At 36.2% G+C, this 25,310-nt stretch overlaps 1 non-coding gene across 1 annotated transcript; it reads right to left on the minus strand.

Moving 5' to 3' along the window:
- Positions 1–8,735: 8,735 nt before the first annotated feature.
- On the minus strand, positions 8,736–8,865 carry LOC126009990 (small nucleolar RNA SNORA22). Its single transcript, XR_007496136.1, has one exon. It is a non-coding gene; the product is annotated as a small nucleolar RNA SNORA22 (small nucleolar RNA).
- Positions 8,866–25,310: the final 16,445 nt, after the last annotated feature.

Consider the following 25,310-nt stretch of genomic DNA (forward strand, 5'->3'; position numbering starts at 1 on the left):
TAAAGAAAATGTATACTTGTGAATTAAGAATAAATGCCAAAAGTAAAGAGTAAGCAGTATGCAGTAAGCAGTAATTCAAATAAGAGAATAAACACATTCATATTTTTCAGGTAAATAACTATAATCAAAGAAATTAAATTGTCTAAGAGGCTAGAGCAGGGGTCTCAAACTCAATTTACCTGGGGGCTGTAGGAGGCAAAGTCGGGGTGAGGCAGGGCCTCACATATGGGATTTTGCTTACCGACTATTCGCAATAAAATAAAATACCCGAAGGGGTATGCAAATGTTCAATGCGATTTTTTCTTACTAACGCGATTCTTATTGCAATTATTTCGTAAGCAAATAATCGCGAATACTGCAATATTTGAAGGCCGGCTGCGGGCCACAAAATGTTGTATGGAGGGCTGCAAACGGCCCGCGGGCCGCGAGTTTGAGACCCCTGGGCTAGAGAGATATTATAATAGGTAGGGCTATTGCCTTATCAATTTGGATTTGATCCCTGAAATCTCATATGGTTCCCTTAGCATTTAGAATGAATTACTGAATGCAGAGACAGGAGTAATCTTGAGCACCACTGAGTGTGTTCCCTAAACACAAAACAACAAAATTTAAGCTATTAAGTACTTATATGATGAATATTCTCAGTAACTTAATTTTCTTTTAATTGTTTCTAGTGTGGGTTTCTAAAACCAAAGTTAATAGTTCAATTATCTAGGTCATCACATCAAAATACCTAATAGATTTATAAGCATTTTTCCTTGCACACAACTGACCCAGGTTTGATCATCAGTTTCCTCATCCAACTCTGCCAGAAATAGTTTATTATCACAGAGCCAAGCGTAATCTATGAGTATCAGTGGGTATGGCCCCAAAACAAAACAAAACAAAACAAACAACATCAAAAACCAGTATTGTAGTAGAGATCACCATCTGGACTAATTCTTTTATTTTACATAGATCTGAATTACAGATTGAATTACATATCACAATGAAAGGAACATTCTCCTGAATTATCCTGGAATGTTCATAAATCTAATGGACAAAAAACAGAACCATGATTATTTCTGAGCACTATGACTTATATAGTAAATTTCAATCTATTAAGATCTTAATCTATGTGAGACTGAATTAACTTCTCTTTAGTGTTAGCTTCAGCTATAGCCTTGTACTTCAAATAATTTAGTATTATTTTAATTTATATTTGTATCTTGTCACCATTGCTCCTCACTTGGAAAGAATAATGGTCTTCTGAATTGAAATGTATTGCTATGCTCAATCAGTACTTGAACAACCCTAGACATTAGAATGGATTTCATCTTGATGTATATCAGGGGTCTAAAACTCACGTTCCGTTTGCAGCCCTCCATACAACATTTTGTGGCCCGCAGCCGCCTTCAAATATTGCAGTATTCGCGATTATTTGCTTATGGAATAATTGCAATAAAAAACGCATTAGTAAGAAAAAAATCACATTAAACATTCGCATACCTCGAGCAGTTCCGTTCGGGGTATGCAAATGTTTAATGCGATTTTTTTATTGCGAATATTCGGTAAGCGAAATCCCTATGTGGCTCTGCCTCACCCCGACTTTGCCTCCTGCCGCCCCCAGGTCAATTGAGTTTGAGACCCTTGATGTATACATTAAAGAGATAATAAGGAAAACAGAACTAGGCATTCTAATCTTGGCTTGAGGAACCTTCAAAAATTTACATTTACTATCTAAAATACTGTATCCATCCTCATAAAAAAAATTGTCAGATGCCATAACAAAATTTGGAATTTAAGCTAATATTACTGGAAAGACAACACTAATATTTTTCTTTTCCCAGAAAGTGAAAAACAGAGAAATGCTTGTTTCCTGATTACATGTCAACTATTACAATTGTCTTAATGCAAAGAAAATGGAGCCTGCGTTTATTGGTACAAACAGTGCAGGTGGATAATGCTTTAGTTATTGAAATTATTCCTGCAGGTTAATTTATTTGTTGCTTCAGAACGAAATTTTGTTCTCATTAAAATATGTCTTTGGGCAGGTGATTCATAAACAGAGAACCTAGAAATGGAATCAGTCTCTTGAGCCTATTTACGTTCTTAATCATGCACAGCTGCAGAAGCTCATGGATTTTTTTTCCCCAATGACTCTTATCTTTTGCAATAAAATGTTAGATCATGATAACATTAAAATGTTAAATAATATAATAACTTTAAAAATTAACTTTAAAGAAGGTAGGTAGCCTCGTCAAGATAGAAATAGAGACAGAGAAAGCAAACCTCTTCTTTTTCCTCTCTTTTAATTCTTTGATCTGGACTTTTAGCACATTTGAAAACCTTTTCCTTTGATGCAAAACAGCTGTAGCTATGTTTTCAGATATATAAATAATATTCTCGATCTCTTTGTTATTCTTACACTTTCCAAGCTCAGGGCAAAGAATTTGAAAACTTTTCAATATCTGTTAATGCATTTCCTAAAACTATTTACCTTTTTTTTTTTTTTAAAGTCCTTTAAAAATATACATATATTTTTAAAGCAAGGATGGAATTTGAACACTTACTGGAAGCAAATAATCTAAAATAATGATTGAAAAACACTAATTAAAAATGCACTATAATGTTCAAATGCCTTTTTTACATCGTAGTTATTAATCAATGCATTTCCTACTGGGAAAGAACTTGGCCAGGACAGTACAAATGAATATACATCCAATTTGTGCCTAGTTTGAAATGGGCAAGCCAATTACAATTCTTTCCCTTTTGAAGTAATGCATCCAGTTTCTTCAGCCATTTTTAAATTATAGCACCTTTTTTCCCCAAATTTTTTTTACGATGATTTTTCAATGGGTTCTTTGTTTGAACAGTCTTACTTTTGCTTCATCACTAGTGAATTTTTCACTTTTTAGAATAGCTTTTTCTTGGCATGTGTATTTGCATAACATCATGTGTAAGTGGCTTTTAATATAGAAATTTTCCAATGAAACCAATTTTGAGCAGTTTTTCTAGGTAAGATGGTTGGAAGTCACAGCTGGGTTAATCATACTTAGCTCTAGAACTTTTTCTATATGGACAAGTTGCTTAAGAGCTTAAAAGAGGGCATTTTGTAATAGAGCTTGATGGGGGAAGATTTTAGTTTCAAGGGAGCTGCAAAGATAAGATTGTTCTTGTGGCAGGAAACATGCACTTTAAAAATATTTTTTTGAGTCTTTATATTTCTATTTTTATTTAAAAATTCATATTAATTTTAAGAGGCCAAAACTGTGTAGAAAATGTTGTGATTAGAATTTTTTAGTTCTTTTTTTTTATTTTATTGTGACTGAAATGCATTACACAGAATTATTTACGGTACATAGTGACAATGAATGAAGGGCATTCCCACCACCAATGTTGTCTTCCCTTCACTCCTGTTTCCAGCATGTTTCCCATATCTCCCTCCTTTAACCCCCTTCCCCCCCACCCCCAGCATACTACTGTAACTGGTCTCCACTTTACAGCTTGTTGTAGATTGGGTATCTATTCTGTTGTCATTGACTTTGGGTTTGGTGTTCCAGTCTGATCATTTTTTATTTTCACTACATGTTCATATGACTGGTCCTGGTATCATCATTTTCCCCCCCTCAATTTATGAGGCTGAATGATTTAAGTTATGTGATTCTGTTAGAGATAAAAGGGTTAAGGAAAAGAGAAGAAATAATTTTAAAAAATGTTGGCCAAAACAAACAAACAAACAAAAAGGGCCCGGAGAGATAGCACAGTGGTGTTTGCCTTGCAAGCAGCCGATCCAGGACTAAAGGTGGTTGGTTCGAATCCCGGTGTCCCATATGGTCCCCTGTGCCTGCCAGGAGCTATTTCTGAGCAGACAGCCAGGAGTAACCCCTGAGCACTGCCGGGTGTGACCCAAAAACCAAAAACCAAAAAAAAACCAAAAAAAAAAAAAAAAAACCAAAAAATGTTGGCAATATGGGTTTTGATAGTTTTAAATATTTTGAACACAGTTAATATGTAGTGTGCTTAAAGATGAAGTTTGTGAAATGTCATTATGTTAGTGATAGTCTATCACCTCTTTATCTCATTTACTAAATAATTATTTCCAAAATATGCAATATACTAGAAAATATTTTAAAGCATTTATGTCCTATCTTTAGAAATATAGCATACACAAATTGAAACTCTTTTAGTTTTTTTTTTTCACCACACCTGGTGATGCTCAGGGGTTACTCCTGGCTAGTGCTCAGAAATCGCTCCTGGCTTGGGGGACCTTATGGGATGCTGGGGGATTGACCACACCTGGGTCAACCACGTGCAAGGCAAACGCCCTACCACTGCACCATCCACCGCACCATCACTCTGGCTCCTTTTAATTTCATTTTAAAAGACATTACTGATAGCTCTTTTTCTGCTAGATTGAATTTACTCATTTATTATAACATTTACTATTTATAAATGAAAATTACTGTTTATGAATATAGAGTGATTTTAGGTGAAACACGTATTTAATATATTTCTTTTATTATTTTATGTAGTTCCAAATACTTCAAGAGAAAAGAAATTAAGAGCCTCAAAGAGATAAAAAAATTAAGGATTTTTGCATAAAACATTCCAATAATACATCCTCCACCACAATGTTCAATTTCATTTATTTAAGCCTTATCCCAGGGCCTCATCTTGCCTATCTTCTACCTTTGGTAAGTCCAGTTCAGTAGACAAATTCTCATGTTTTGTTCCTTTTAACTATTTGTTATTTCCTTACTATATTTCTTCATATCCTACATTTGAATATAATTTGGTATTTGTCCTTCTCCTGCTAACTTCACTCAATGTGATATCCTTCAGTTCTATCCAAGTAGCAGAAAATTGCATGACTATTTTTTTTCTTATAGCTAAGCAGTTGTATTTTATTGTGTCTATGTACTGCAGCTTCATTATCTAATTATCTTTTCATGGACATGAGTTACTGTTAGAATCTTGACTATTGTGGACAGTACTGCAATGATTTATAGGAGTGCAAAGATATTTTTGTTGTTTTGTCTAGTTTTTAGGTTATACCTAAGGTGCTCAGGGGTTACTCCTGGCTCTTTACACAGGAATCTCAGCAGATGTGATCCAGGGACCATATAGGATGCTGAACATTGAACCTGGCTGGCTGTATGCAAGACAAGTTCCCTATCTGCGGGGTCCTGAAGCCCCCCAGGGGGGCCCGGCCAGCAGGAATTAGCTGGGAAGACTTCTCAGACAACCGCACTCCTATTTTGCTGGGTAGAAGAACAACCACACCTGTAAAAATCTGAGAGAGGTTAATAATAAAGACCTAAGGCAATATCTCACTGCTCAAAGGCAACTTTATTTGACTACAGCTCCTTCTTATATAGTGAAGGAGAAGGGGGCAGTACAAAGGTGATGTCAGTCATACTTTTGGCGCGAAGGTCCATACAAGGCAAGAATACATATCAGGTTACAAGGAACAAAGAAAGTAAATCATTCTCCAAATAAGGAAATGGGCAGTGGGCTAGGAGGCAGGATTACCTGCAAGTCATGATGAACGTGCTGTTTCCATGGAAATTTCTAGTGACCTTCTAGCTGCATTCCTAATTGCTTGACTATCAGGAGGTGGTGCAAGATGTGCTTGCCTCAGTGATCTCGAACAGACAATGTAACATATACACATAATAACTGCCTTGTTGACTCCGGAATGTAGTTGAGGGAGTAAGACCTCATTTCTGGGAATGGTACCGGGCCGTGTTGCTCTCCTCCGGGCTACAAGATTAATTATACTTTGCAGCTGCACATTCCTTTCTCTTTGGCCCAAGAACTTACAGCAAGACTGCATGTAGCCTTTAGGTGAAAGGCTGGATTATGGCAGAAAGAACAGCAAAATGGCCTCAAACAAGTCACAGTCCCCAACATCTCCCCCTTTCTCTTCTAATAAAAGAAGGAAAGTCGTGAGCGGGTGGAAGAACCGTGTCTTAGGCTACAAGGTTTGACCAGGTCGGACACGGCCAAAGCCGCATTTAAAAGATGGCTACAGGCGCTGTGGGTGTGCACAGAGATTTGAATTGTGCGTTGTAGCCTTTTAGGGCCGTGTCCTAACTGGGACCTTGCTAATCCCGTCGTAGGTGTCTCCACAGCCGAGAGCACAAGTACCGGAGCGAGCTCCGTTTGTTAGCTATGCGCTCTATCTCCTGAAAACTTAGTGGCTGGAAGGGCGGCTTGGTGACAAAAGCCAAGTTTTCACAGGAGTCACGTTGGGTTAACTGTTGGTAGTGAACTTGAACAGAGGTTTTTGCCGTCTCATCTACCTGGTTTTTAACAAGGGCAGTAAGTTTGCGGAAAGCCCATGGGTCAAAGGAAAGGAGCAGCATGAGGCTAATAAGAGGGCCCAAAATAGTGGACAGTAATGTATGTATCCAAGGAGAAGAGAAAAACCAACCCTGTTACCAACCTTGTTCTTCATCGAAATGTTTTTGGAAGTCTTTTATACCGTCACCAATGTGTTGAACGCTATTCCTAACTAATCCAGTTTTGTCTTTGAAAATACAACATTGTTCCTTAAGGGCTACACAGACTCCCCCCTCTATCATAAGGGCAAAATATAGAGCACGACGATTTTGAAGAACTATATCAGCAAGGGAACTAACAGTATCGTAGGGGTTGAGGAGAGAAGCTAAGCTAACAGCGTTCATAATATGGGTCTGTGAGGGCTAGAGCAGAGGCATATATAAGATTTAAAATAACTTGAGAGGAGGAGGATGGACTAGAAGGCAGAGTTTGTAGCTCACAACCTGCACAACAGTGAGTTAATGACGCTGAGGCTGAATTTTCCAGAGAAGAAGTTCAGAGTCAGTGGTGTAGATAGGAGGTTCAAACGTTGTGATGCTTTCATAAAACGGCGAAACTGGTGAATTGCAGATTCAACAGTGTTTATAGCTGGTGTTGGAGAGTGCCTGGGCAGAGGCATTGACCATTTGCAGGATGAGGATAAAGGTGGAAACCGGACCAACAGGTTTGATGGTTATTCTAGGCATTAACAAAGCTAAAACATAACAATCATGATAAGCAAGAAACATTTCAGTAACAATATGGGGAGAAAATCCAGTGGAACAAACAAAATAAGTGGAGTTGGGGGCTTCAATGAAGATGGAAGAGTTGTTAACAATAATGGTTTGATTGCAAATGTCTGATTGTTGAACAGGGGGGCACATATATGGTTTGAGTAAGCAAAGTTCCACGACCGTGACTTGTTTGCAATGGAGGTTGTTGGTGGCAATGGTGGGCAACCAAGGCAGCTAGGCAGAGTGTCTAATTCAGCATTGTCAAAGGTGGAGTCAGTAGAAACAGGTTTGCAGGAATGGCGGCTAGCAGGAGGTTTATAAGAAAACAGCTTGGCAGGAGGCAAAATGGTTACTTCATATAAAAATTAAGAATTTACTTAGTTTTTTGGCTTGGGTTTACAGGCAGAAAACATTAGTAATTTACATTACACTAGTTATTTTTGAATACCACGGGAATGTTATTTGACCTCTGTTAGACTTTGGCATAAAAGAAAATTTATAATTAACAATTGCTAATTAAAAAAAATTTTTTAAACTGAATATAAAGGATTTTTCTTAAACTTTTAGTTATTATGTAAAAGCTGAATGCTATTTTTTAGCCATAAATACATATTCTATAGGCCTGAACTTACACATAACAGGAAAGCCGGGTGACTGCAAAGTCCAGAAATTCTCCAGGGAAAAGTTATCCCCGATGGCCATTGAGAAATCTGGGGTTTGCCATCTCCCACACCTTCCGCCATGTTCTTAGAAGGACAAAGCTAGCTTAATACATAATTTTTAACACATGATTTTTAGTTGTAAGATGCCAGTCTGTGAACTGACCAGACTGAACCAGGTTGAAAAAATTAATTGAAATTTGAAAAATGGATAAGGCTTTAAAAATTGTATTATTATAAAATGTAGAGATAACAAATAAACAGACAAAACAAAACAACACTAAACACAACATTTTACACTTGTGGCCACTTTCATTCATCACAACAGACACATAAACAGACAAAAGGATTGATTTAAGACTTATTTATAAAAAATTGACAAGCGCTTTTAAATATTTAGCTAACATGTTTGTGAGAAGAAGAGAAAAAAATTTTGTAGAAAAACTTTTTTAGTTTTGAGAAGTACTTAATGTAGATGGAGTGGAACTTTGCTGAAAATAAATTTTAAGGTTTAGATTTAACACAAAACATTTTTAAAACAACTTTAATTTGAAGTTTAAAACATTAAGTAAAATGGTTAATGAGCACTGTAGAAGGAGTCTTCACTTTGAAGTATGAAATTATTTGCTGTAAATGAATAGGTTTTCTTTAAATTGGTTTTGCAGTAGAACAGTAAGACAGCTGCAATAAAGTGTTAAAATTTTGATGATTAAACACAATAGCATGAACTATGATTATTAAAGGTATAAAAACTGATTTTAAAAAACAAACAACTGTTTTTACTATGAAGACTTTAAGTGAATAATTTGTAAAAAATATTATATACTAAATTAACTAAATGCTTAGATTATTATAAAATATAGTTAAAGACATCTGATGCATTTACACACCTAGAACTTAAGACTAAAATTATATTTAATACTAGTTAATTTGCTTATAAAGTTTAGTTACTTTTATATATTACTTATAAAATTATATATAATATATTTTTCATTTATATTATTTTTTCACTGCGACACAAATATACAGATTTGTATAATGTGCTGATATTTTGAATGCACTTAAAATAATAGTTCTTTCAATGCAGAAATAAAGAACAACCATTGCTGTAGCACAAAGTTAAAACTAAGGGTACTATAAAGCACACCTAGGTGTTCACTGTGCATTAAATTAACTATATTGTTTAAAAAGGCTAACCACATTATTTTTCACATAATTTTGTAAATACTTTAAAAATTAAAATAAAACTTTTAATAGAAATATAAGACTTAAATTTAACACTTTTGTGTTCGTTTGGATTTTAAAACACAAAGAAGTTTTTCTTTTACCAACATTTTGTTATCTGTAAAGTGACAGAATCATGACCTTGCTCTAAAATTTTCTGAGAGGCAAAAAAAAAAAGTTTATTGCTGTTATTTTCCTGTTGCTTTTTAATGTTTTAATAATTACTTTACACTACTTAATGCACTAAACCTAATAACACATATCTGACAAAGTGTAGGGCTAACAAGGTGAAGCAGAGTCTTTCACTGATAACTCGGGGAGGGGCTAGCACAGTTAACAGCAGGAAGGCTAGAGGCAAATTATTTACAGTCCGCAGGGTGTAATGATATAGAGAAAAAAAAAAGCAATCTTTTAAGATTAATTACTAATTTATTGAAATTAGAGGGAATGGCAACCGAAGAGGGGAGTCTGGGTTGCAAAAGCACCATGGGGATCATGGTTTTATTAATTGATTTGAGAATATGCAAGAGATGCCACTTTTCAGATTTCTTTTGAATAACAAAGATTGGGTATTTCAAGGTGAATTGGAAGGCTTAAAGTGGGAGTGGCAGGGCCTGAGCTGGCTGTTTCCCAAGGCTGGCAGGAAAGAGGCTGAAGGAGGCTGAGGGCTGGTTTTAGCAAAATGTACTGAGTAAAAGGTACATTAGGCTCAGAAGTTTTAACAGCAAAGTGTAGATATCGCAAGGTTTTATGGCTTAGCAGCTGATACTTTGTAATTATCCTGCTCACTGTGCCCTTAGAATTTTTTGTAGGCACTGCAGCAGTTTCTGTTTTATGGCACTCAGCCTGACTTTTATTAGTTTGTTTCTTTGAATTCTCAAGAGGGGGGGGGAACGCCTGAAGGGCAGAAACTTAAGAGAAGCAGCCTGTTTTTGAAGGCTTAAGATTTGTTTAAGATTTTTAATTTGGCCAAGTAGTTTCATTTCTATAGCTTTAAGAGGGGGAGCGGTGAGAGGAGGGAATCTGCCATGGTTAGGGACTGAACGTTCTCCGCAGTGGAGGCTGCTGAGCAGGCGGGGGAAGACTTTCTCCATTAGGGAGAAAGACAGGAAAGGTAGCGCTGGTTTTTGAGCCAAGAGCATTATCAAGTTTGTTAGAGAGGTGAGAGACCATGGATGTAATTGTGGTGAGTTGGGAGCTTAAGTCAGAAAAGGGGGGGGGAGGGAGAAAGCAGCAACAGTTTGTTGCCGGTGTGGGGGAGCTGCTGGAATGCCGGCTCTGGGGAGCGACTTCCAGGCACAGAGGGTAGCAAGAGCCATGTTGGCAAGCTGGGACCTGGAAAGTGTGTGCTGTACCTTTAAGGTATGAAAAGAGGCGAGGCCAGCTATAAGAGCTTAGAGATCAGGATTCCTGCCTATTTGTAAGGGCTTTGCAGCGGAAAAAAAAAAGTTAACTTCCCAAGAGACAAAGAGTTCAGCTTTTAGATTCTAAGCAGGAGAGCGTGTAAGGGGCTTGGGGGCCATAGGAGGTTACGGCTTGAAACGGCTCTTTGAGGCTTTTCCAATTAAAGGCTTTGTATTGTTGCAATCGCTGGCTAAGGAGGGGAGGGTGGTGAAATAGGGACGGAGCTGAAACTAGGGAAGTGAAGGGCTGTTTAGGATTTTGCACAGAGGGTGCAGCGGCAGAAGTAAAGATGAAGGGTCAGAAGAGGAAGGAAACTGAGAGACAGAGTCAGAGCGAGAGGGAGCCCAGGAACACTAGATTTCTGGCAAACATCATGAACAAACATTAAAAAATTACAAATATGTTTTTTGGTAACCTCTATATGTCTGGCTTTCAACTCAGACTGTATATATTTAATGAATTTAAGTTCAGTAGTCAATGCGGCACCCATGGTAGCGTATCCTATGGGCGAAGCCCCAAAAGCCAATCAGGGGCGGCGATCAGAACGACTGGAAAAACTGCAGTTTAAATTTTTGATTAAGGCTAACTCGTTTCAACGCCTACCCTGATGAGGTATTCCTGCGATTTACGAAACAGCTCCGGACTCGCCGACCTGTAGTCGTTCGGGGTGTGGCGGTGGTCTTCGAGCCCAGCGTTGGGCGCCAAAATGCGGGGTCCTGAAGCCCCCCAGGGGGGCCCGGCCAGCAGGAATTAGCTGGGAAGACTTCTCAGACAACCGCACTCCTATTTTGCTGGGTAGAAGAACAACCACACCTGTAAAAATCTGAGAGAGGTTAATAATAAAGACCTAAGGCAATATCTCACTGCTCAAAGGCAACTTTATTTGACTACAGCTCCTTCTTATATAGTGAAGGAGAAGGGGGCAGTACAAAGGTGATGTCAGTCATACTTTTGGCGCGAAGGTCCATACAAGGCAAGAATACATATCAGGTTACAAGGAACAAAGAAAGTAAATCATTCTCCAAATAAGGAAATGGGCAGTGGGCTAGGAGGCAGGATTACCTGCAAGTCATGATGAACGTGCTGTTTCCATGGAAATTTCTAGTGACCTTCTAGCTGCATTCCTAATTGCTTGACTATCAGGAGGTGGTGCAAGATGTGCTTGCCTCAGTGATCTCGAACAGACAATGTAACATATACACATAATAACTGCCTTGTTGACTCCGGAATGTAGTTGAGGGAGTAAGACCTCATTTCTGGGAATGGTACCGGGCCGTGTTGCTCTCCTCCGGGCTACAAGATTAATTATACTTTGCAGCTGCACATTCCTTTCTCTTTGGCCCAAGAACTTACAGCAAGACTGCATGTAGCCTTTAGGTGAAAGGCTGGATTATGGCAGAAAGAACAGCAAAATGGCCTCAAACAAGTCACAGTCCCCAACACCTATCCACTGTTGTACTATTGCTCTGGCACAATAGAGGTCTTTTTAAAATAACGTTGTGCCGATAGGGTAGATGCCAAGAAGTGGAATTGCTAGGTCTCATGGAATCTCAACACAAAAGATTAATTCTTAAGTTCAAAATATAGATCACAAACATTGACTAAATTTTGATGTTGGTTTAAAGGTTGTTAGAATAACTCCAGGATATTGTGGAATTTTTACTGAGATGTACTGTACTTCTATGTTAAATTCATATCTATGAACTCAAATACATATAAGACCAGAGGCTCTTCTGATCTTACAATTTTCAAAAGGAGTCATGAAACTATGCAAGCTAATATTGTCATAAGCACAATATTATAATATATGCCTCTACTTTGTATTTTTAACCTTACTCTTTTGGGTTTGTAATGCCTTCATGTTTTCTCAATGGTCAATATGTAGAATATCATAATTTTAAGCTGGTTTTGTGGTATTAAACTTAAAATACAATAAAATTGAAGAATTATATACTTTACACCAATATTTATATCCAGAAACTCTGACTCCAGGGTCCTTTCTAAGTCTCTTACAAGGAAAATATATGAAGAATGTAAATATTTGACAGTGTAATTAGTATGAACCACCTAGGTCTTATGTGTAAAACAATCAGTAAAAGAAAGTTCAGTGGACTTAGAACAAATTAAAATACCCTGTAAAAAGCTAAAGTCCTGGATAAACTGTACAGGGGGATGAGACAATTGCCATGCTTGCAGGTGACCCATGTTCAATCTCCTGCACTGACTGTGATCTCCAAAGCTCCAACAAGAGTGATTTATAAGCACAGGGACAGAGCTAGCTTCTGAGCAATTCTGGGTATGCTCCAATCCTACTCTTTCAGATGTAGAAAGCTCAGTTCATATTTCTTTTTGGATTTCTAAAATAGAAAAGTAGTACATGCTAATACATGAAAAAATATCTGACATTTGCAAAAAACAGTAAAACATTCTACAATCCATTTAAGACATAATATTAATTATGAGATCTGTCTCTTTATGGACATCTTAAAAGCATCCGTATGTATTTATAAACCATTACCTTATTCTGGAGTTTTATAATTCTTAGTATTTTCTCAAACAATTACATTGATTTATATGACAGGCTAATAAATACACTTGAATAAGCCAGAATTATTTGATTAATTTTTTGTTAATGTTTCATTGCTAGCATTCCAGTGTAGTTAAAGGAATAGTTAATATGGTACTTAAGTAAAGATATCTATATCTATATCTATCTATATATGGTAGATAATTAGACAATAGGTAGATAAGTATCTAGATATTAACCTATTAGGTATAGAAGTAAACAAATTTTATTTCTGCTATATTAACCAATTATTTCCAGTGATGCTAATCGAATGTCTTTAAGATTTTTTTTTTTTTGGCAATACCAGTGATGCTCACGGCTTACTTTTAGCTCTGTGCTAAGGATCATTCTGGTTAGGTTCCAGGAACATGTTGCAGTGCTGGGGATCTAAGATGGATTGGGTCCCTTGCAAGGCATGTGCTTTACCCGCTATACTATTCTCTGATTCACAATTCTTTTATTCTTTTTATTGTTGTTGTTATTTTAGCACCACACCCTTCAGTAATCAGGGTTACTCCTGGATCTGAGCTCAGAAATCACTCCTGGCATGTATGGAGGACTATATGGGATGGTGGAGATAGAATCTGGGGTGGTCATGTGCATGTAAAGTATTCTATTCAACTATAAAATTTGTCCAGTGCTGGAAAATTGTAATTTTTTTTTTGGTTTTTTTTTTTTTTTTGGGCCACACCCGGTGACGCTCAGGGGTTACTCCTGGCTATGCGCTCAGAAGTCGCTCCTGGCTTGGGGGACCATATGGAACGCCGGGGGATCGAACCGAGGTCCGTCCTAGGCTAGCGCAGGCAAGGCAGGCACCTTACCTCTAGCGCCACCGCCCGGCCCCCAAAATTGTAATTTTTAAAAATACCTCTATTTAAGCATCATGATTACAAACATGATTATAGTTGGTTTTCAGTCATAAAAAGAACACACCCTTCACTAGTGCAACATTCCCACCCTAATGCCCCTCATCTCTCTCCTCTCCCACCCTCTGCCTATTTTTGAGACAGGCATTCTACTTCTCTCACTCATTAACATTGTCATGATAGTTGTTAGTGTAGCAGTGTAGCTATTTCTCTAACTTCACTCACCACTCTCATGGTGAATATTATAATGTTTTACCAGTAAAGTTGTTTATGTTTTTGCTGAACATCAACAGTCTACATAGACTAGTATCTTAATACTATTTCCATATGATGTCAAACTTAGTAATATTGAGATATACAATTATTTATAAGAAAAATTTGATTTAAATGGAAAAAGTAATCAATTAGCAACAGTAGCATCAATAATAAATCAAACAAATTTAGCTTGTAATGTGATGTAAGTTTTTAAAAGAAAGTCTTAATATTCCTCTTTATATTTCAGAAATAAAAAGACACCTGTGGTCAGAACAATTGTACAGTGGGTGGTGCTTTTGCCTTGCATGTGGCTGACATTGGTTCAACCCATCCCTTCTTCAGCCCCATATGGTCCCTTGCACAATGTCAGGAATGATCCCTGAGTATGAATGAGTGTGGCTCAAAAGACAAAGAAAAGAAAAATATTTACATTTAATGAGTATATCTAAAAGAATATTATTAATTTATGATTTCAGAATAAATAATCATTTCTTACATTAATGGGAAAGAATTAGTGAAAGTCCTCTGAGAATAGTGTTTTTACTATATCAGATAATTTAGATTCTATTCCTAAATGGACTCTAGGGCAAATTACCCGTTGCATATTACCTATTATAGGACTCAAGGTTGCTATTGTGTTGATGTATTGTCTTGTTTACTTTGGTTCTGCTCTTTGTAAATCCAAACAATCAGCCTTTGTTCAGAGAAGCTATCAGTTATTGATGATGATGATTTTATTAATGGGAGTGATGAGTTCTCATTTTTAGGGTTGTCAGCCTCTGTGAGATCATTGCCAAATCTAATAATGTTTCCTATATTTCTTGCAACCAGGCAATTTAGGATCTGTGCAGCTTTAACATTGAACTTAGTCCCCCAGATAGCATGCCTACCAAATGTTGGGAATAGAACAGAATTAGAAAGTATCCTACCATCTTACCTTCCACTGCAGCTATCGACCTAAGTGTCAACTGAAACATTCAAGCCAAATCTGAGTCTCTGAACATGTGTTAATTTTCAAAGGTGTGTTACTGTTTTGACTACATTTCCAAACTAAGTACTAAACATCTTTGAAAATAGCAACCAACAGTTTTTCTAACTAATGACTTACCTTTTAAGCCAATTTTAGTAAATTTGTGTTTCAACTAAACAAACTTGATAACTGAAAGAAAAATATTTCTGGCTTTAAGAAATAAATAAGTAGGGATAGAGGATTAGCACAGCACATAGGGTTTTTGCCTTGCACACAGTGATTTTGGGAGATTCCTGGCATCCCATATGGTCCCCCAAACATGCCAGGAGTGATTTCTGAGCACAGAGTCAGAAGTGACCCCTGCGCTTTGCTGGGCATGACCCCCCACAAAGAAATAAATAATTAGCATCTCACTCCAAGGTGACTGTTTCAAAGTATGAAGATTTTTCAAATAGCCAATTAAATTGTTCTAAGTGGCTCAATTTGCTATATAAATAAGGGAAACTGCTTATAAGTATAATACTTAGCTTTACTTTGATCTTTTGCTTCTTTTATTTAGTTAGACCTTGGAGATTGGCAATGATGATTAAGATCATCAAACAACCTTGAGACAGGTGAGTATATATATATAGCCTAGAATCTAGGCCCTCCTAGACCATATATGTTTGTGTGATCTCTGACAACAGGGTAGCCATTATGTATATAAATTCTTAATCCTGCTTTTATTTTTTTCCCATGCTGGGGATGAACATAAGGCTCACACACATAAGTCATGAATATTACCACTGAGTCACACTCTCAGCCACCTTCTTCCCAATTTTAAGTGCTTGGCTTTTCTCTGTAGCCATTACTTTGAGTCTTTATTTTGCTCCTTTTTTTCTTCTAACTCTAATGTCCATCATATGTGATACAGGGATTTATATTTATTCAGATAGCCAAAATGTATTTCTCAGATCTATTTGGTCTTAGTCCTTGAACTATAGCTCCTTAGCCCTTAGAATTTTATTAGTAAAGTGTTGAGAATATCTTTTATTTTATTAATGGGACAACTTTTGGATTCTACCTGAAGGCACAGTCTGGTTGTCTGTAATATCCATTGTAAGAAATTAGTGATCTATTGGGATTTTTAAATTCTTTGATCTACCTGAAAATTAAGTAGAATGAGGAAGAAGTGGGGAGAGCAAGAAAACCATCAAGATTAGTGAGAAACACAGAACAGCCTGGGCTTGTGACTGAGGTCTATTGAGAAAGGATATTGAGAGACTGAGACATTTTTTTAATTTTTATTTTGACCATATTGGCTTACATATCTTTCATAGTAGTATTTCATGTACATATTAACATTGAATCAAGGGAATTCCCATCACCAAATTTGTCCTCCCTCTACTCTCATTCCATTCCTGCAACCCATATCCCCCACTATCACCCCCCCCCCAGGCTGCTAGAGTAAGTGGTCCCCTCTGTGTCTAGTTTACTACTAGTGATCATATATCTATTTGGTCCTGGTACTCTCCCTTTTTTCCCCCTCTATTTGAGAGGCGGAGATAGATAGTTCGAGTTATGTGGTTTTGTTTGAAGGAAAGAAAAACAATAGAATGGGGTAAAAAATTAAATAAGCTGAAAATGGGCTGAGTCCTTCTAGAGGCTTTCAACCTCAGTTTGAGAGAGGACAGGAAAAAGGTAATTGAAACACAGCAACAATACAGAAAGAAATATCAAATAAAATATCTAGTGAGCACTACAGCAATAAAGACAAGCACCACACAATAGTCTCGGTCCTGAAATCAAACCATGTCGGAATGCAAAAAGAAAGAGAAAGAGAAAATAAAATAAAATTGGAGACATTAACTTCAATATCTACACCAAAATAAGTCAAAATAAGTAAAAAAAAACTATCATCTATCTATCTATCTATCTATCTATCTATCTATCTATCTATCTATCTATCTATCTATCTATCTATCTATCTATCTATCTATCTATCTATCATCTATCTATCTATATCTATATATATGTGGATAAAAGGATTATTTTGTGCTTTTTTTCTTTTTCCCCCTGTATAGGCATAGTAACTATTGGGGACATTATAGAAGGAATTCCGTTGGCCTAGGAGATACAGGGTTTCTCCATCCTTGAAGTATACTGTCATGGGATTAACTATAGACTCCTTGCATGATCATTTACTCTTCTCTCGGTGCTTTTGTGGTGTATGGAAGACTTCTGCTTTGTCATAGATGGTAAAATCAGACCTCTGTATCTAGAGATTTTGGTGTCTGTACAGCTCAAGAAATGGAGCTTATGATGAAGTCTCTGTAGTTCTAGCAGTTCTGTTTCTTCAGTGTCATTTTAATCTATCTTCTGTAGTTGGTGGTCTTGGTCATTATCTGCTCCTAGGATGGACCCTGGGATAGTCTTTCCTTATGTTTCTGAAAGACCCGTTCAGTTGCGATTGTCGAGACTGAGTATACTTTCATATATTGATAAATTATTATCTGAATTGAGCTAAATTATAAGATATTCAACTGGGTGTCTGACAATTGATTTTTAATGTGATAAACATATCTATCTACATTGGAACTGAATTTAGGAACTTTTTCAACCTGTTAGGTAGCAACAGCAGCTCTTATCTGTGGAGTATAATTCCACATATTGATAAGATTATGAGCTGAATTGAGCTAAATTATAAGATATTCAACTGGGTGACTGACAATTGATTTTTGATGTGAGAAACATATCTATATTTGAACTGAATTTACCTGAAAATTCAGTAGAATGAGGTATGCTGTTAGGTAGCAACAGCAGCAGCAACAGCAGTAGTAGCTATTACTTGACTTGATTCAGATAAATTCTAGCTTCTTTCCATTAGAATGTATGGACCACAACAATTACCTTTATTGCGTGATTCTATAGGATGATTTTATAGGTTGGCACGCTGCCGATCTGGGATGGACTGGGTTTGATTCTGGGCATCCTATATGGTCCCCGGAGACTATTAGGTGCTATTTCTGAGCGCAGAGACAGGCGTAACGCCTGTCTGTTAGGTGTGCCCCCAAAACAAACAAACAAACAAACAAAAAAACAAAAGCAAAACAAAAAAAAATACAGCGACTAGGGCATTTGCCTTGCATGCAGCAAACCCAGTTTGGTTCCTGGCACTCCAGATGGTTTGCAAATCACTCCACTGTGGTGATCCCTAAGCACAGAGCCAGAAGTAACCCCTGAGCATTGTGGCATGAGACCTAAAAACAAGAAACTAACTCAAATAAAATAAAATTGGGTAATTTTAATAGTATGATGTTCTTAACAATAAATGCTTTACTTGTTGGAACAGTTTTTGCTTTACCTGCTTTGGGTGATTGCTGAGATGTACCAGAAAAGTATGTTGTGCTATCATGATGTCCATCTTGCCTTGAAGGACCAGACCTTCTGAACATGTGCTGCTGTGGTTTACGATGGTGAACTCCTGAATCCGGGGTTGTCAAGGTAATGAGTCTGTATTTAAACAATCATTCTCTGGGGACCCATTTACAGCTTTTTTCTATTTCAGCAGTTTTAGGATGGAATTGCCAGATGTGGGGTAGGCCTTAGAGATCCAGGTGGCCCAGGTGAAGTCATGTCTTTCCTAGGGTTTATTCAACTGGGTCACTAGAATGATAGATCAGTGTGCCTTGCCTTCATTGATGAATGTGTTTTTTAAGTAGAATGGCTCAGATGTTTCCAAGTTTTATGAATTTTAGTAATACACAAAATAAGTTGAGGAAACCTCTCTTCCTGATGTAGTATCTACTTTCTAATCTCAGGATATAGTTAATTTTACTTCTAACAATTTAATGCTAGGACATCATTAGAACATAACATTTCCAATTGTTATTATAGTCTGTCTTGATTAGAATATAATTTTTTCCAACAATGATGACTAATGATCCAATTAATGATTGCAGTAAATGATGTAGTTGAAGTTTGGGGATTGCTAGCTTTTGCTGATTGAATTTTTTTCTAAGAATACAATAGGAACAAATATTAATGCTATAACTCCTTCACAAATTTCAAATAAATTATAATGTATAATTATAATTTTATTTTTTATTTTGATGTTTTGTTTTATTTTTATAAATGAATTCCTCAATTGAATCACCATGAAATACATATTACAAAGTTGTTCATCATCAGGTATCAGTCATATACCCTATATCATCCAACACCCTTTGACAGTTGTACATTTCCTATCACCCATGTCCCAAATTTTCTTTCTGTCCCCTCTACTTTCTCTCTGCTTGCATCTATGGCAGACATTTTTTGTCTCTCACTCTCTCTATTTTCTTTTAGATACTGTGGTTTGCAATATTATTACTGAAGGGGTATTATGCATATCCCTTTTAAGCACCTACTTTTGTCCAGAATAATTTCAAATTATTGTTGTCATAGTGGTTACTTCTCTGCCCTAACTGCACTCTCCTGCTATTTGTAACAAGCTTCCTACTATGGAATGGTCCTCTGGCACTTGTCTCTATTGTCTTTGAGTATTATTTACTACCACCTATTTTTTTTTAAATATCCCACAAATGAATGTGATCATTTTATGTTTATCTTTCTTGCACTGACTCATTTTGTTCAACATAATACTCACTATATCCATCTATGTATAAGGAAATTTTATGATTTTATTTTCACTAATAGTTGCATTGTGTACATGCACCATTTATTTTCATTATTTAATGTAATATAATTTAATTAATATATAACTTTATTTAAGCATCATGGTTACAAAATTGTTCATGATTGAATTTCAGTCAAAAGTTATTCACCATTGCACATTTGCCCCCATCAATGTTCTTAGTTTCTCTCCCACACTCTCCCACCCTCCCTCTACTTACCTCTGGGGCCAGCATTTTAACCCCCCCTTTTCTTTTTTTGACAATGTGATTTACACTATTGCTAATTAAGGGGTATTGTGCATATAATTTTTATCCCCTTTCAATATCCAATTATTGTCCAGAGTTATCAGTTTTAACTATTATTGTCCCAGTTGACTGCCCACTACCCTAGCTGTATTCAACTCTCTTTGTGGCAAGACTCTTGCCATGGACTGGTCCTCCTGATCTTCATCTCTATTGTTTATGGGCTTTATTACCATTCTATTTTTTAATTTTTTTATATCTCACAAATGAGTAAGATTATTCTATGTCTATTTCTCTCCCTCTGACTCACTTCACTCAGTATAACAATCACCAGGTCCATGCATTTGTAAACAAACTTCATGACTTCATTTCTTCCAATGGCTGCATAATATTTCATTGTGTTGATGTACCACACTTTCTTTAGCCACTCATCTGTTGCTGTGCACTTGGGTTGTTTCCAAATTCTGCCTATTGTAAATAGTGCTGTTTTGAACATAGGAGCACAGAGGGCATTTTTGTATTGTGTTTTTGTGTTCCTATGGCAGATCCCTAAGGGTGGTATTGATAGATATTATGGAAGCTCAATTTGTTTTTAAGAAAGGCTGAATCAATCAACATTCCCACCAGCAGTGAATGAGAATTTCTTTCTCCCTTTCTCCCTTGCCAGCACTGGTTGTTCTTGTTCTTTTTGATGTGTGCCATATCTGTGGTGTGCGATGATATCTAGTGTTGTTTTGATTTGCATCTCCCTGATGATTAGTGATGTGGAAAATTTTTCATGTTTTGGCCATCTGTATTTCCTTTCTGAGAAAATTTCTGTTTATTTTTTTAATTTTTGAATGGAGTTAGATTTTTTCTTGTTAAGGACTGCTAGCGATTTTGTATCTTAGGTATTATCCTCTTATCAGATAGGTATTGGATGAACTATATCTCTCAATCTATGGGCAGTTTTTGAAAGCTAGTCACCACCATTTCATTTGATGTGCAAACGTTTCTTAGTTTAATGTAGTCCCATTTATTTATCTTGGTCAGTATGTTTCATCCTTGAAGATGTCTTTCAGCTATATATAACATGGAGAGTTCTTCCTATGTTTTCCTCTATGTACTTTATGGTTTCAGGTCTATAGCAAAGTCTTTAATCCATTTTGATCGACTTTTGTGTAGTGTGTTAAAAAAATAGGTCTGGCTTTTTTACATGTAGGTGGCCAGTTTTCTCAAAACCACTTGTTTTAGAGAATTTCCTTGCTTTAATTTGCCTGACCCAGTCTTATTATATTCAAGTATTCCATTGATATGAGAGTCTACTGGAGGTATTCCAGTACCATGCCATTTTAAATATTACTGTTTTGTGTACAGTTTGAAGTTGGGGAAAGTGATATCTCTATCATCTTTTTCCCAATGATTGCCTTTATTCATGGAGGTTTATTGTTCTGCATGAATTTTTTTAGTGTTTGATCTATTTGTTTGAAACACTGTTATGGGTATCCTTATAGAAATATTAAATCTGTATAATGATTTGGGAACTATTTCCATTTCATTAAAGTTAATATACCCCATTCATTTGCAGGGTATGGGTTTCCATTTTATTCTGTTCTATTTTATTTATTAAAGTAGTGTTTTTAGTTTTAAAGTCCAATAACTTTTTCCAATTTGAAATATATAGCTATACTATACCAAAATTGAACTGACAGTATAGATGGCTTGGACATTCTAAAATTATTGGAGGAGATGAATTATGGAAAAGAAGGAAAGCATTATATTAAAGATAATTCCTAGAGCTTACTGTCACTAGTAATTATTATAAATGTTGCAATATATTGTGTGTTTCTATCTTTGTATCTTCATATTTTTCTTTTCCCCTAAATAATTTATTAAGTAATATTCTGAAAATTGGTGTTAAAGAGAAAGTATAGGGAGCAATGTGCTTTCTTTATATATGCCCATCTCCAGTCTGATCACTGGTACTGCAGATGGTTATGAGAAAACCTCTGAGAGTTACCTTTGAACAAAATGACAGTAGTGACCCCTGAGCATTGACAGTACGGCATCCAACCAAAACAAAATTTCAAAGAAATTATTGGGGCTGAAGAGATATTACAATAGAGTTGACACAGTTGATCATAATCCATTTGTTTCTACATTGTGGGAACAGAATTATGAAAAAATGAAAGAGAAAATAAAAAGGGAGAAGAAAGAAGAACAAAGCATACAAGACCAAGAAAATTTGTGAAAATCCAAGTATCTCCAATGAGACCATTAAATCATTGTAAGGACATTCAGTAAGATCTTATTGCTAATTGACCATTTTATTACTTCATTTGTTTCTGAACATTAGGTGACTTCATATACACATTGGTATCTAAATTGGTGTGTTCCCCTGGGGATAAACAAAAATTAAATTGTGGTCATGCATCCCAGGAATTCCAAATGCTATTGCTGATCCTGTTGATTTTGTGGGGCCTATTTTTGGCTGCCAGGGCTTTCAGAAGAATGAGAAGGTAGAGGAGGGTACCAGTACTTTGTTTAAAAAACATACTGGAAAAAAAAAGAGAGAAAAAATGTACTGAAAACATTAGCCTAAATGTCAGCATACCTGGAGTTCTGGAGTTTTGTGTCTGATGTGTCTAAAATAGAGATTGGCAAAGATAAAATAAACATAAGTTAAATGTTTAATTGATCGCACTTATTTATATTTTATTTATTTTGAGGTTCATGTTAACAGGTCTTGCCAAGGGTTTGTAGGGACCACTTTTTAAAATATTAGACCAATCTGGACTGTCAATGGTAGGGCCTGGCAATTTGGTGCTCCTTGGGTTCTGGTCACTCCAGTGAGGCATCTGGTGCCTGAACTGAAACTTGGATATATGTTCTCCTAATCTCTGAAAGTTGAGAATTGATCTTTTGGCATAGTTAGTAGTGTGTGTGTGTGTGTGTGTGTGTGTGTGTGTGTGTGTTCTAGGACATTCTGAGGGGTTTGATTTCCTAATGAGAAACAATCTCTAGGATCTCATAGAGTTATGTGTATCAGCACATTTTAGTAGGTTATTTTGGAGAAGGGTGTCTTAAGCTAATTAAATACGTTTTAGGCAACACAGAATAACAATTGATATTAACTTTTCTTCTAATTAAGAGTTTAAGAACATAGACCAGAAGAACCCACCCCTGGGGTCAACTAGGGTCAGCTGCATGAAGTGAAAGTACCTTAACGCTTATATTATTCTTCATCCAGAAACCCTTAGGAGATAATATGACAGAGGATTTTGATATCTGACCTATATGCTTCTCCCTCTCTAGTTTCACTCTAAGAACATGTTTTTGTTTCAGACAGCAATAGGTCCGGCATAATTCACTTCTTGCTTCCCTGTAGCATCAAGGCAAATGGTGGTATTGGGTGAGGCTTTGGGAAGTCTTTAACAGATCGTTTCAGTTCTTATTCCCTTGTGGTAGTTTGAAATTTTTGGCCACAATATTTTTCAGTTTTTTCTGCTAGGGAGTGGAACTTGTTTTCTCATTCTTTGAATAGGCTTGTCTTTGGCTCTCTTTGACTAATGGAAGGCATACGTTAAAAAAACAAAAACAAAAACAAAAAACACAAACAAGATGAAATCAAGCCTTTGAAGATTTAGGAGTTCTTATCCTTCTATGTCTGACTATAACTCAGGTTAACACAGTCAGTAACAGTGTGTCTTTCTTGTCATCGTGTTTAATAAAGAACCACCTAATTTTCTTTAAGAATTAACAGCAGGATTTGATTCAGGATGAAGTGAAAGGTGGAGTTAGAGAATAAAGAGAGGAGTTGACCTCCTTTTGGCCTGGTAGTTGGCTGATAGAAGGGAGAGAGAATGTGGAGCTAATTAAATATGTGTCCTGATTTTCCCTCTCTTGGCTTTGGCCTGGGTTGAAGGAGTACTTGGGACGTTGAAGGAATGGCATGCAGTTTTCTTTGCTATCCTAACAGGAATTTAGGGAAAGCACTGACCAATTTGAAAAGGAATGGGTTGATTTTTTGCAGTTGAGAGGCTAATGAGATGACCACAAAGAGGATAGGAAAAGACCCTCAGACTAAGGGACTGGTTGGAGGAAGCAAACTGAACCAATAGTCCAAAGGTGACAAGAACCAAGAGAAAGAGAGGTAGCAAGAAGAGGCCAATTTATCTGGCAAAAAGAATCCAAACTATCTTTAAATTATGCATTTGTTTGTCATGAGTTATAGTAATTGAGTAGAGTGGAAGTAAATTGTAACCAAAGGACCTTAGTTTAGAGACTAGAACAAGGATGGATATGATATCCATCCAAACCTCAATACTTGAAGAATACAACACCTGAAAAGATTGTGACATTACTGGTGGTAGAACAGGATACAGAGGAGCCTGAGTATTTCTTGACCATTTTTAATTAGCAGATTGCATTGGAGTTCTCTCAACTCTTTCTCTATTATTATCTCTCTAATTCTCTCTTTTTTCTCTCTCTCATAGACTTCATGTTAAATCCACTAAATTTAAGATGGAGAAATAAGATTGTTATTATGTAAAATTTAACAAAGAGCTTAAATTATTGCTTTAATAAGCTCTAATGTTAGTGACATTTATGAACCTGTTTTGCTTTCTTGCCTACAAGAGAATGTTGGTTTGGAAGCACTCTCTGACCCTTTGAGTTGCATGGTTTCAATTTAGTTCCATGTCAAACTCACAGTAATATCCCTAGAGGTATCTCTGCTTCAAGGTTAGGGTACCTTCAACACCCTTTCTCTCACAAAAAGCAATAAGAAATTTTCTTAAATTTCACTTTTTTCATGTGAGTTCTCTTCTCTTTTGAAACAGAATAAAGCTTCTTTCCATCATCTGAGTCCCTTTAAAATATATTTTCAATATGTTGTAAATACTTAATTTCTCTGGTCATAATCTTTTCAAAGGTCATTTTGATCCTTTAAGCTTTTGAGCTTTCAATTATGCTCAAATAATTTTGTTTTCATGTTAATATAAACTGTGCTTTGATTAACTTCATGATTAATTCCATCTCCTGAAAAATCTACCTCAGAATATTATATATGCTTTTTTTTCTTCTTAAAATTTTTCTTATTTAAAGAAAATGCATCACATGCATTTGTATTTGCTGCAAACAATAACATAATGTTTAATATGTGTAAATAATATAATATATATTAATGTTATATAATAATATAATGTATTATATATATTTATCTTATTTTTTCTGAAAAACTTATTTAAATCCTTGTACATTCAAATCATAAATTGATTTTATATTTAGTATCCATTTCCTTTAAATAGGTTCTCCATTGTTTTAATTTGGAAGAAAATACAGGAGTCTTCATAGCATTTTTTTTTTTTTTTTTTGGTTTTTTGGCCACACCTGGTGAGGCTCAGGGTTACTCCTGTCTATGCACTCAGAAATCGCTCCTGGCTAGGGG

This window comes from Suncus etruscus, chromosome 5, assembly GCF_024139225.1.
Source record: "Suncus etruscus isolate mSunEtr1 chromosome 5, mSunEtr1.pri.cur, whole genome shotgun sequence".
NCBI classification, from domain to species: Eukaryota; Metazoa; Chordata; class Mammalia; order Eulipotyphla; family Soricidae; genus Suncus; species Suncus etruscus.